The sequence below is a fragment of the Camelus ferus genome, chromosome 25 (genome assembly GCF_009834535.1).
Source record: "Camelus ferus isolate YT-003-E chromosome 25, BCGSAC_Cfer_1.0, whole genome shotgun sequence".
NCBI classification, from domain to species: domain Eukaryota; kingdom Metazoa; phylum Chordata; class Mammalia; order Artiodactyla; family Camelidae; genus Camelus; species Camelus ferus.
Genome location: NC_045720.1, coordinates 28,428,696 through 28,441,705, shown reverse-complemented (window position 1 = coordinate 28,441,705; position 13,010 = coordinate 28,428,696). Strand labels below are relative to the sequence as shown.

General features: G+C 41.1%; 1 protein-coding gene across 1 annotated transcript in view; it reads left to right on the top strand.

The window, feature by feature from the left end:
* The first annotated feature begins 2,156 nt into the window (after positions 1 to 2,156).
* Positions 2,157 to 13,010, top strand: part of ATP6V1C1 (ATPase H+ transporting V1 subunit C1) — a 42,255-nt gene continuing 31,401 nt past the window's right edge. The window contains exon 1 of the mRNA XM_006192828.3: positions 2,157 to 2,333. The gene's annotated coding sequence lies outside the window, so the exon portion shown is untranslated. The remainder of the gene's footprint in view (positions 2,334 to 13,010) is intronic.

Here is a 13,010-nt window from a genome sequence, read left to right as displayed (position 1 = left end):
TATTTTTGAACATTAGTAAGAGTCAACATTTCCCCATATGTTTTGGCCAGTGGTATGTCTTTTTTTTCTGTTGTTTGTCCTTTTGGCTTATTTGTGTGTTGTGGTCTTAGTATTGTTCTTATTGTCTGTGCTCTTCATATAATGTAAACTGGAGAGCATATTTCTACCAAAAAGATAGCTCATATAAAGCATTTGAGTTCATTAAAGGTTTGGACAGACAGCAAAAGATTTACATCATAGCAATTGAGGCGATTTCAAACAGCGTTATAAACACTCTTTATCATATTGCTTTCTTTCCTTACTCTCTATGCCTGATGCTTCCTCAAATGCCTTCATCCCCTACACCCCTCCATTTTTTTGTTCCTTTCCAATCTCTATTGGAAGCTAGTTTAGTTATGTCTTTGGTTTCTTTGTCTCCATTTACCCAAGCTCTCAGTTTATCTTCCACTCCACTAGCTTATCAAAATATTTTCATAAACAAGGACATTTCTTTTTCTAAAGTACCAACTTTCTAAAGTACCAATATTTTTAATATTGAGGGGGTGAAACATGACTTTGATTCCTATTGTGCTATTGGTTTAAAAATTAAAACCGGATGAGAATTCAGCTACAGGGCCACACACAAGCATAAAGAAACCCAAAGGTTTCAAATGTAGACCCTAATATTGCACTGGCCAAAGCAGTTGTCCCTAGCCTTCTGTATTTACATTTTAATTAATTAAAGTGAAATAAATTTTAAAATTCAGTTCTTCAGTCACACTAGCCATATTTCGAGTTCTCAGTAGCCACATAACTCTAGTGGATACCATATGCACAACACAGAATAACATTTCCGCCACTGAAGAAAGTTTTATTGGACGGTACAGGTCTAACAAAATATTGCCTCTGGGCCAACTTCTGATGCCAGATAAAGCCTTTGGAATTCCTGACAGGTTTCCAAAACTGTGTTATGGAATTGGTTGCTGGAATTGCCTGAGCTTCATCCAAAATCGGTGAAAAGCAGCAGGTTGGGGATAGTTTGGTTGGTTGTTACTTTCTGTCTAATGTATTACTAAGGCTCTAAGAAATTCTGTGGTGAATTTCTGCAGAGACACAACAGCAGAAAAGGTATAACAGAGGTCTGAAAACCTGAATCCTATAATATATAGTAATAATGGCAGCCATTTACTGGCTGTTTCCTGTCTGCCAGGCCAGGCACTGTGCCAAATGTACATTTCATTAATCCTCACAATACCCCTATGAGGTATGTATTCTTACCATGCTTTTACAGGTGAAGAAGCTGAACTACTGAGCCGGGAGGTTACCCAGCTAGTCAGCAGTGGAGCCAAGATTTAAAACCAGGTATATACTTTCCCTTGTGCTAAGCAGTTCTGTGACTTATGGCTCTTCACCTTCCTCAAGTGTAAATCTAAAAGGACTGAATTAGAAACTCACAAAGTTCTCTACCGCTTCTAAAACTATACTACCTCTAGAATAAAACCATCTACCCTTCCAAGCCAATGAATTATGCAGGGCTCACAAGAACGGCTTGCTACCTTCCCCTCTCCCCGAAAGTATTTGCTGTCTCCTGTCCATGTCTTTGCCGTAAAACCGTCCGTGGTCCCATTATCTACTGTGATTTCAACTATATGTGATGTTTACCACACGCCCCACATACCCCTGAACTAGATAAGCTCTCTCGTGGCAAGGAGTGATTCACTCCGGTAGACGATCCTAAAAACATTATTAGCACAATGACGAGCGCACAGTAAATGCTCCATGAACACGTATGGAATTAACTTGAAATGGACAGGAAGGAAAATGTGTATCAGCGGCTGAAGCCAACTCTTAAGTAATATTACTCAGAAAACGGGGCTTTCCGAAGAAAGCCCGGAGTGAAGAAACCTGTTTAGGGGCTAGAGACAAAGATTCGGACCCGCAGAAACCTGAAATGGGGTAACCTTAGGGACTGTGGCAGTGAAATTCACAGGCGGCGGACAAGACTCCGCCAGGACGCCGGGAGCAGCGGAAGCCCCACCCACCCCGGAACAGCGGCCGCCTGCCCCGTCTCCCGGGTCTCCTTGGCTCCTCCGGAGCCTCCCAGCCCCGCCCCTCCTCGGCGAGCTTGCCGCGGCGGCTGCGCAGTGGCGCGCGCGGAGGCGGAGCGGCGCGGGCCGCGGTCAGCTGACTGCTCCGGTGGGCACGTGACTCGCTCCGTGGGCGCTGGGGTCGAGGAAGCCGTGAGGCCGGAGCTTAGGTCGGGGAAAGATGGAGCGCTGAGCCGTTAACGTCTGCCAAGCTGTCCGCTTCCGTACCTGTTACTTCTGCCACTTCCTCGTTTGACATTTCCCTGGGTCAGTGAGCGATGGCTACCCCCATAGGGAGTCCCGGCCAGGCCGAAGCTTGCGCTGTGGTCGCCGCCTGGGAGGGATGGGGGCGGGCGAGGGGGCCGAGGCTGTGGCGTTGGAGCCGAGTGGGTGGCTATGTCTGGTTTCTCCGCGCCCGTTCGTCGCTACCTTAGGCCTAGGTTCTGTCTTGGGAGGAGGGAAAAGAAAGGGTCCTAAGGGAACTCTGGCAGAGGCAGAAAAAACACTGCGGGTCTAGGACATTTCTCCTTGGGTTGGGGTAGGGGGTCACAGCAAATCCCCGCTCCCTTGATTGAGGGGGATGAACGGTGACAAAGTGGCCCAGATGAGGATCTGGGGTGGTGGTGGGGTGTGTGTGTGTGAGGTCACAGCGAGCGCGAGGGCCTCTGCTGGGTGTACGCACTTGCGAGTGGAGGATGACAGTTTAATGGGTCGAGGAGCCCCTCACAGAGGACGCAGGGTCCTTGTGGGCAGGGGAAAAAAACAAGAATCCAGAGAGCTCAAACCATTTTTTATTACGATGGGGGAGTGTAGGCAAGAAATCTCTGAAAAGGAACTTGAGGGGAGAGTCACACGGACAAATTGAATCACCTGAGAAACAGAAGTAAGAAGCCTATATTCTTTTCAGAGGAAAAATCTGGTATGTTAAGAAAAAATCAAGTATTTCAGTGAGAGCTCAGTACCAAGGACTGCTCTGGGAGTGGAAGAGTCAGATGTAAAGAGTTGAGCCTTAGGAGTTCGGACAAATGTTGGGGAGATAAGCCACACACACGCGACACATTGCAGCACTAAGTTTGTGTGTGATTGTCAAAAAGAATACTAAGGGCTTCAGAACTGTGGAGCAGGGACAGATGTATGAACTGGCATTATAAAGAAATACCCTGGGAAACATAACTGGAGCTGGGTCTTGGCAAGCCGCTGGGATTTGAACAGGTGGGGAAAAGTGAGGGAGAACTTTCTAGGCAGGGAAGGCCACAGGATTGGAAGGCCTGAAGATGAGGGAAAAGAATGTGTCTAGTGGAGCCAAAAGTCCAGGTTTGCGGTGGTTTTTAATTGCAGAGAAGTGGGAAATAAAGTTGGGGTCATGTAATAAAGAGTTTTGAATGCTATTCATGTACTTATTCATTCAACTAATATATGTTGAGTTATACACCAGGTACAAGGTGCTAGGGTCTTTGTCCTCATAGAGTTTACAGTCAAGCAGAGGAGATGGATGTTAATAATCATGCAAGTGTGAAATGTACTTTGAAAGAATGATAGTGGTGTGAAAGAGTTGATAAAGGATATATGGTCCTTATAGAAGGTTCAAAGGTGGCTTTTTGGAAAATATGACTTTCCAGCTGACATCTGAAAAGAGGCTGAAAAAGATGTGAAGGTGTAAATGAAAACATTCCAGGCTGAGGGAACAACATATATCCATGTCCTGGGATGTGAAGAGGACTAAAGCTTTTGAGAAGTTGTGGGAGGATAGCATGGCTGAGTCGGAAGGGAGTGAGGGAGAGAGGCAGGTGGGGGAAGGCTGGGGTCAGGGCCAGCCGAGCTTTGATCCTGAAAGCAGAGGGAAGCCAGTGAAAATGATAGGCAGCAAAGGGAGTCAGATGCGGGTTTTGAAAAGAAATTTTTGCTGAGAATGTAGAGGGTGCAAAAGTGAATGAGGGGAAGACCACCTCAGGAGGACATTGTTGTAATCCCGCCAAGATCTGTCAAAGCAATGTAAACTTCCCTGTAAAAAGTGGGGAGCCACTGAAGGATTTGAAGGCAGGGTGCCTTATCTCTCCGCTGTGGAATTAAGGAGAATGTTGAACTGTACTCACCTTTAGAGGGGCTAAGGAGTTGGGGCAGGAAAGATTGATTAGATTCTGCTTGCACCATTCACTGAGGGTGGTTTTAACTATCTCCTGTGCAGTCCTGAAATTTGAGGGGAGGCTGGAGCATTTGGGGGTTGATGGGAGACTCCTTTACAAAAACCTGTTTTGGCCTTCCAGACTCACCCTTTGGTAATGTCATCTACTCCAGAATAATTTTTATTGAACAATAGACATAGGGGCTACCTTTCGTGTTTATTTTGTTCTCCCAGGTCTTTGAGAGAAAGTAGATAAAATGCCATTCGTTGTATCAGTAGGGACCTGTCTAGACCCTTGGACCTAGAGACAAAGTGATTTGTCCAAGTCTGGCGTAACTTCCACCATCTTCTGACTGCTGATTACCTGCCCAATGCGTAGCACAGTCCCAGCTAGAGAGAAGTGTGAGTTTCTCCTAGCGCACTGTAATCTTGGATTCAGCACTTCTGGTGAACTTTTTTGAGTAGGACAGCTCCAAAGGGATTTGGCAGTGGTGGTCAGTGCTTTAAAAACTGCTTTTCTGTTAGTCTGAGTGAAGCTGTTCCATTTACAGTTCAGCTGGAGGAGATAATGAGCTACAAGGTGGGCATAAAGCGCTGAGGGTGTCAATCACGGTTCTTTGGCAACAAGTACATCTCAAACTGTGCCTAAGACAAGCCTCAGGTTTGTGTCTCAGAACTCCCGAATCTTTTTCTCTTTTGGTGTATCTTGCAGAAACTAGATAAAATCTAAGGAAACAGTACTCGGGATCTGACAAAAGTAAATGCTGAGAGCTAGGTGGTTAGTGTAATTCTGCTTCTAAAACTGGGCAGGAAGTCCTCGTTTTCATTTTTTGGCATATTAGTCTTAGGAGCCACACTTACATTTGTTTTTATAATCTAAAAAGAAACCTTTGGGTTTCAAAAATCTGATTCTGTAATTATTTCCACAACTTGTGAAATAACTGCATCCACCAAAGAGCAAAACTGGAATGCCAACACAAGCCTTTGCCGAAGGGTCTCCTTGGGGTCCACCAGTCCGCAAGTGGACAGTCTTCCTTTTTTAAACTTGAGTCTGCTTGGGGCTAGCTATGGTTCTGACCAAGTACTTCCTAGTTAAATTTTGTGCTTGTACATACTCTGGTCTATCTGACCAAGTAAACCTTTTTAGATGTGAAATTTTATACCATTTTAATTACAAATTAATTCATGATTGGTTCTCATGTCATCAGTGTTTTTAAGACATAGTAGAAAACCACTAGCTTCATGCCCTTGGAAAGATAGCTCAGGCAATGAACCAGGGCAGTCTAAAATTTCCTGTTAACGTTAGTGATCCTTGGAAGTAGAAATTGCAAACTATATTCTTGATAACAAAGGAGAATTCTGTTTCACATGTGTAGTAAATCTGCTGTACATTTACTGAGTTCACTGCCAGGCAGGCAGTGAAGGAGAGGTGCTTTGGTTATATAGAATAGAAAATGGAGCATTAGCTCTGTATCTAAAATGAGGTGTGTGTTTATTTGAAAATAGAATTCTAGGTAAATGCAGAAATGTTTTTTTATAGAAAGAGATTGATATGTCTTGAGATGTTTTAAGCAAGCTATCAATGAATAGGAAGTTATTCATAAGTTAAGCTAGTTAACAGGTGGATTGACTTTACCGTGAAAGATTTTCTTTATGAACCAACCTGTAGTTCAGTGTTTCTCTCTGGGTGCTGTTGGCATTTTGGACAGGACTGTCCCTTGTTTGGCTCCCATTTGTTGAGTGCTGGTAGTGGCCTCCACACTGGAAATGCTGTAAAGCTCCCAGACATTTCCAAACTCCTCCTGGAGGAGAGAAGAGGTACCATTTGGTTGTAAAACACCCCATGTGGTGCCCATCCTTTATTTATTGTACACATACCTAAGGGCTTGTTAGCGGCAGGCCCACTCCTGGATGTTGGGGATATAGAGGTTAAGAGTAGTATTTTAATAAACTAGCATGTAAAATGTAGATAGTCCCTAGTTCTATGACCTTGGGGAAGTAATTTCATTACCTCGTCTCTTATCTGCAAGTGTGGGTGGCAGTAACATCTTTGAAGGAATCAAGTACCAAATTACTAGCACATTGAAGTGCTTATCACATAGCATGTTCAGTAAATGGTTGTCATTACCAGGAAACAGGATCTCATGCTTACTTGAGTGACGAATTGGGGAAAACGAACTTGTTTTAAAGTCTTTGGCTTGTTGAATTTCAGGCTAGAATACGCTGTGTTAGAGAGATCAGCACCTTCTACTGGACCGTGGTGTTGTGGTCCAGACACATAAAATACCAGAGGAAAAGGGAAGTAACCTTTCAGGAGCCATGAGTGTAGATTCAGGGGGTTCCCTGACATGGGATGAATTGTTTGCTCCTTGGGTCCGTGTTGGGTTGCCTGTGGCAGAGAGGAAGGGCCTGGGAGCTCAGAAAGTTCTGATGATTCCTCAGTAATAGGTGTACAGTGCCCTCCTGGCTGTGTCTGCCAGTTCAGCTAGTTTACCAGAAATTGCAAGAGATTAAGAAAAAAAAAACATATTATTATGTGTTGTTAACCTCCCTAACATGTTTCTGTTTTTATGATAGGCATCTGTGCAAAAGTAAGGCTTGGCTTTTACAAATTTATTTCTAGCCAACTGGAAAGTAAAAACAAGGCAGTTGTTTATAAAATGCATCCTTTTAAAGGTTAAGTTGTCTCATATTTAATTATGTTTATGGCTTGAAATTCAAGTAATCCTTAGTAGGGTTGTTGAGCACTTATACATACTGTTTCAGTTAAAAACAAAACAACACAAAAGTTAAGGTTTATTTAAATAAGTTATAGGTCCTGATCATTGTAAAATTTCATTCCGTGTGAATCACGAAAGTCTTCATTGAAAGGTAAAATCCCCCATTGTTATTGGAAACCTTTAAACAAGTTTCATTGTGAGCAAGCGCCTCTTACAATCCCCTTAATTAAGAGGCTGGTGTTTTGAAGGCTGGAATTTTAACAGAGAGGAAATTTACTTTTTATTTTGTGGGGTGTTAAACATTTCTAGGGGGAAGGATGTGGCAGCTTTTTAAGATGAATGGATTGTGGCAAATTTTTTTTTAACAGTACTGATCAGTTGTGTTAAAAGTTGGTGCGCCACAACTGGAAGGTTGTGTGGTGGTTCACGGATCTCTGAGGTGTGGCTTCTTGCACTTGTTGAAATGAGCCACTATAGTAAACAGCTTGGTATTCTCAGGGACTCAAAGGGAGGTTGTTTTGCATGTAGACTACTTTCAGTTTTCATTGTGAAATTTAATTTACTGTGAAAGGTGGTTGCATTTCAGAGGTCAAAGTATTGGTTTCTTGAAAGCATTAAAAGCCGATCAGTGCTGGAACTTCCTGGGGTGCTGTGCTCTTGTGTGGTTACCCCCCTCTTGGGTTAGGCTCATACCTCTATTCGCAAAAGAAATGCTAGTAGCTGTCTGTTTGGATTCATTATCCCCACCTCTTGTGTTTTTGTGGTAATTTTTGCTTTACTGTTTCTATTTTACATTCATATCACTTGTAGTGGGAAGATAATTCATAGTCTTCAAATTCGCAGGAGTGGGTGATACAGTAAATGAAACAAACAGCCTCAGAGCTTTGGATCCAGGATTTCCTTCTCTCCTTTCCTTCCTTCCATTTTGACCAAGAGTTGTTACTGCTTAAAAAAAAAAAAAAAAAAAAAAAACTTACTGCAGTCAGATGAGATAGAAGTGTTTAAAATTTTGAATAAGTTTTTCTCTTACGCCTCCAGTCAAGTTCTGACTTGACTTTTTTGAATCTTGTCATGTGCATTGTTTCTCCCCCACCTCTTCCTGCACTTACAGACCTATCTGCTTACAGAGACCTGCACACACACACACAGTTGTAAGCTCCTTCAAGACAGGGAGTACATTTTATTTGTTTTTCTTCTCTACCACAGTTCTGGGAATTTAAGCACCAAAAACATTTGGTGAGATGAATGAGATGACCCTAAATTGAAAGCAATTACAGTCAAACCAGAGCTATATAGGGGGGAGGCTCATAAAATAGATGTCTGCATGAATGCAGTCAATTACATGGGTTTAAATGGACATACAGTTTGAGGGAGAAGTAGTCTGGGATTATATTGATGGATTTGGTGCATGGTTGGACTTAGTTGGGAAAATCTTTTTGTTATGGGAGGTTTGAGTTGGTTTAAATAGGAAGAGAAGTTGATTTGTGCAAAATGGCTTGTTGGAGCAGAGGCAAGTAGGAAAGAGAGGTGAAGGCAGGCCTGAGGTAAAGATGGATAAAGAGGTCCGAGAGATTGTGAGGATAAGGCAGAAAAACTCAGACAAAGGACAGTGGTAGTGATGACAGTGTAGAAAGGGAGATTTGAGTTTTATTTCCAAGAAAGAACCAGGACTAGGGGCATGTTTTTGTGAGTTACTCAGCCTTCTATCACCTAGAGCAGTTTTTTGAGAGCTGGAAAAATTTTTCAAGTTTTGGGAATGAATCAGGACTCTACACTGTGGTCACAAAACCACCTACTATTTGTATGTAGGGCATTTAAAATTCTCTATATTCTGTCCTTCATAAATGAAATAAAATTATTCGTTTCTTGAGCAAAGCAATAGTTTACCCAGATTTTGTTTTGTTCCGTACTTGATTTCATATATTATATTGCTTTTTACTTTTTAAGTTTGTAAACTGCCATAGAAAGGATGCAAAAACTTGCAGAAATCATTCCTGCATTATAGAACCAACAAGTGTGATTCTTGATAATGATGATATGACATCTGGCCATCTTATTAAAGAATATCTGCCATTTCTTGTAACATTTACCATATAACTCACTGTATAGTCACTGTGTAACTCACTGTATAATCATGGAAATGCCTGCTTTACTGCAGTGATTCTGAAACCTGACTTACTTGAGGGACTTAAGAAGAAAGAAGAAAAAACAAAAGTCCTGGGCCTTACCTAATATAGATTTATGGAATATAAGAGCTAAAAAGGATTCTGGATATGATAATCAAATCCTCTTTTTTTTTACAAATGAAGAAACTTACGCAGACAGTGGTGTGCGGAACTGGGATTGGGTTCCAGGTCCTCGCGTTCTCAGCGCAGCGTCTGGCCACTCACTGCACTGTGCTCCCTGAGGCTGGCGTTGGGGTTTTCTCTGGCTGTAGCTCCCAGTGAGAGGAAAAGGCTGTTTACTAACCTCGATCTCATGCTGCAGACACAGCTACGACTTACCAGCTTTGCCTTTCTCTTTTGTATTTATATCCAAGGTTCTTTGTTACCATGCCATTTAACTGTCTCTAAACTTCTCAATGTTTTAAAGTGTGAGGATACTGCCCTACTTTTTTATTTTTTCAGTATGTGTGGGTTTTGGGGGCATTTACATGTAGTAATTCATCATTAAAAATTCAGGAAACAGGAATATGTAGAAAGAATGAAAACATCTATAAGCCACTCCCAAGAGATGATAGTTCTCTAAAATAATTTAATGTTTATGCCTGTATCTTCTCTGAGTTGGAATAGCTGTGTCAAAGGGTGTGTCCATTTTCATGACTTTTGATAAATATTGACAAACTGCTTTCTAGAAATTGTCCCTTTTTTAAAAAGTTACGAAACTCTTTTGGGTTCTGTGTGATATATAATTATTTTAGATTGAGGAAATATTAATGATGGCAAGTTGTTATATCTTTATTAATGCACTTAAATGAATTTGTATTTTATCAATTATGATAGCATGCTATACATTTTCAAATTAATGACACATATATGAATGTGTGGGACATTTATTCAAGCTACATCCCTCTTTTTTTTTTTTAAACAAAAATGAGCATTTACCCCCTTATTACCAAAGCAAGTGTGCTCCATTCTTTACACACATAGTGTTACTACCGTTTTTCAGCCTGACTTGTTACATTTCTCATGTTCATTGTTGTTAGTCCTGTTTCCTATTAAATGTTAAAACATGGGGCTGAGCAAAGCTGGGAGGTTGTGGCGGAATCTCTCTACATAGAAACAAATAGAGCAATTAGATAGCAAAAGCAAAAACCCAGAAACAAGACATACAACAAAACTAGAGGAGACTTCAGTTTCTGGCCCCTGTGGAATAACTGGTACCATACTTGCTTTCCCACCATAAAGCAGCTAGAAAACTGGATGAAATGTATGAAAAAACTGCTTCCAGTTATGGGACAACAGAGGTAGCACAAGAACTGAGAGACAGTTCACAAATGAAGTGAGCTCTCCAGTCCCTCTGGGTTTCTGGTTTAGGAAGAGGAAACCAAGCAGAGCGGGTTGGTCTTGCTAAGTTGAGGAGACTGGAGTTGGGGAAGGCTTATCTGGCTAGATTTGCAGGTCAGATTGGCAGAGAGAATGGAGCTAGACAGAAGACCCACATCTGTGTAGGAAGGTCAGTAAAGAATGACTAGAGAGCTGTAATCTGAACAGTTGCCAAAGCTCATGGGGCTGGAAGGCATATGAATACCTTACTGAGTCCCCGGGCCATTCTGTAGACTCCCCAGAAGGCCAGATCTTAGCAGTAGAGCTAAATTAGCCCCAGAGTAAAGCTTTGTACCTAGCCTGACAAAGTATAAAAACAAGCCCTGAATGAAACATGCAGAACCTCAGGTAACTTAACTGACTGTCAGAACAGAACACAACATTCTTAAAAGCAAGCCAACAAAATCCAGTGATCAACAGTTGAACATTGTGAATCATAAGTATGCTCAGTGATTTAGCAGAAAACATGAACATAATGAGGAAAGAGAATTTTTCAAAGATGGAACTTATAAAGCTGAAAAATACATTTAAAGTGACAGATTCACTTCATGAAGTGGATAGCAGATTACCTTACAGAAAAGGTCAGTCAGAAGCTGTAGCAAGAAAGTATCCAAACTGAAGCACAGAGGAAAAAACAATTGAAAAAAAAACAAATGAATGGAAGCCCAGTGACCTGAGGGACAGTATCAGATGGTTTAACACACATGCCATTTTTATCTCAGAAAAATGGAGATAGACGCAGGAAAATTTTTGAAGAAAATGATGAATTTTTTCCAAATTTGTTGAATACTATAAACGCAAATTCAAGAAGCTCTGAACTCCAAGCCAGATAAATCCTTGTGACCCTGGGGTTAGGCACACTTTTCTTATGTTGCCGACAAATCACATAAAAGAAATAGATAAGTTGGACATCAGAATTGAAAACATCTATTCAAAAGCACCATTAAAAAAAAGTCAAGACACAGAAGATATGTTAAAAAAATATATATATACACACACACACACCTCAAATTGCATTAAGATCATACAAAAAATTCCTACAACTCCGTAAGGTCAGCTCAGTTTTTAAAAGGGCACAAGATCTGAATAAAAATTGTACAAAAGATTTGCATAGAAACTTCACAAAAGAAGATATACAAATGGCTGATAAGAACGTGAAAAGATCCTGAACTATGTTAGTCATGGAAAGTGAGAGACCTCTGCAATCCACTGGAATGGCAAAAATAAAAAGGTTGTCAGCATTAAGTGTTGGTGGAGACAGCTGGAACTCAAGTATCTTGCTAATGAGAATATAAAATATACTTACTTTGGAAAACAGTTCGGCAGCTTCTTTTTTTTTTTTTTTCTTTTTTTCTTCTTTTTTTGGCAGCTTCTTATAAAGTTAAATATATGCTAATCATTCAACTCAGAAAGTCCACTTTTAGATGTTTATCTAAGAAATGAACATGTATTTTCACAAAAGCCTTGTAGAGGAATGTTCGTAGCACCTTTGTTGTTAATGACCTCGAACCAGTAACAATTCAAATTTCCATCACCAGGTGAATGGATAAGCAAACCATAGTGCATTCATGTAGTGGAACACTAAGCAATAAAATAGAATGAACTGCTACTGATTCACACAACAGGGACAGATGTCAGAGACATGCTGGGCAAAAGTAGCCAGTTACAAAACAGTGCACGATGTATGCTTCCACATGAAATTGTAGATCAGGCCAAATTAATCCATAGTGTGACAGGAAGCAGAGCAGCCTCTGTCCAGGGCTGGCAGTGGTAGGGATGGACTGGGACTGGGTGTGAGGGAAGGCTCTGGGATGACAGAGATGTTCTTAATCTTGCTTTTGGTGGTATTTACATGGCTTGTGTGTTGTGTGTGTTTGTCAGAAACACATCAAACTTTACTCTTGTAATGGGTGCATTTTGTTGTATATAAATTATGTATCAATAGATTAATGTTTTAAAAAATACAGAAATGAAGGGAGCTAACTAATTATAAACCAGGTTCTTGAACTTTATTGTCTTATTTAAGTTAATTAATCCTCACATTTATTCATTCAAGAATATTCGACAGATATTTTTTGAGGTTTTACAGATGCCAGGTACTGAGGATACAGTTGTGAGCAAAAACTGTCACGGTTTCCATTTACCCTAGTGGGCAGTTTGTTTGGTAGAAAGATATAAATGAAAAGCGTTCCTCAGGGCAATACTGAAAAGAAGGTGCTATGAGAGCTTAGAAGACATTCATCCTTAGCATGTAATATATGTACTCATTTGATATATGACATGATACATATTATATGTGTCTCATGGAATATGTGAAGCATTTTCTGTGCCTTGGCCTCTTCGTTTGTAACTGCTGCCCATCTGATAGGGTTGTTTTGAAGTACTAAGTGAGTTAATACACGTGAAGTGTTTTGCCTGGTGCTGGTAGGTAGGAAGTGCCCGGTAAGTACTGGTTGCTGTCTTGATGCCATTTGACAATTCTCATTAGCACAGGGTGCTAACTGTGCTGACTCGGGGCACTGGAGTAGCACCAGTTATGGGGGGAGGGATTATGAGT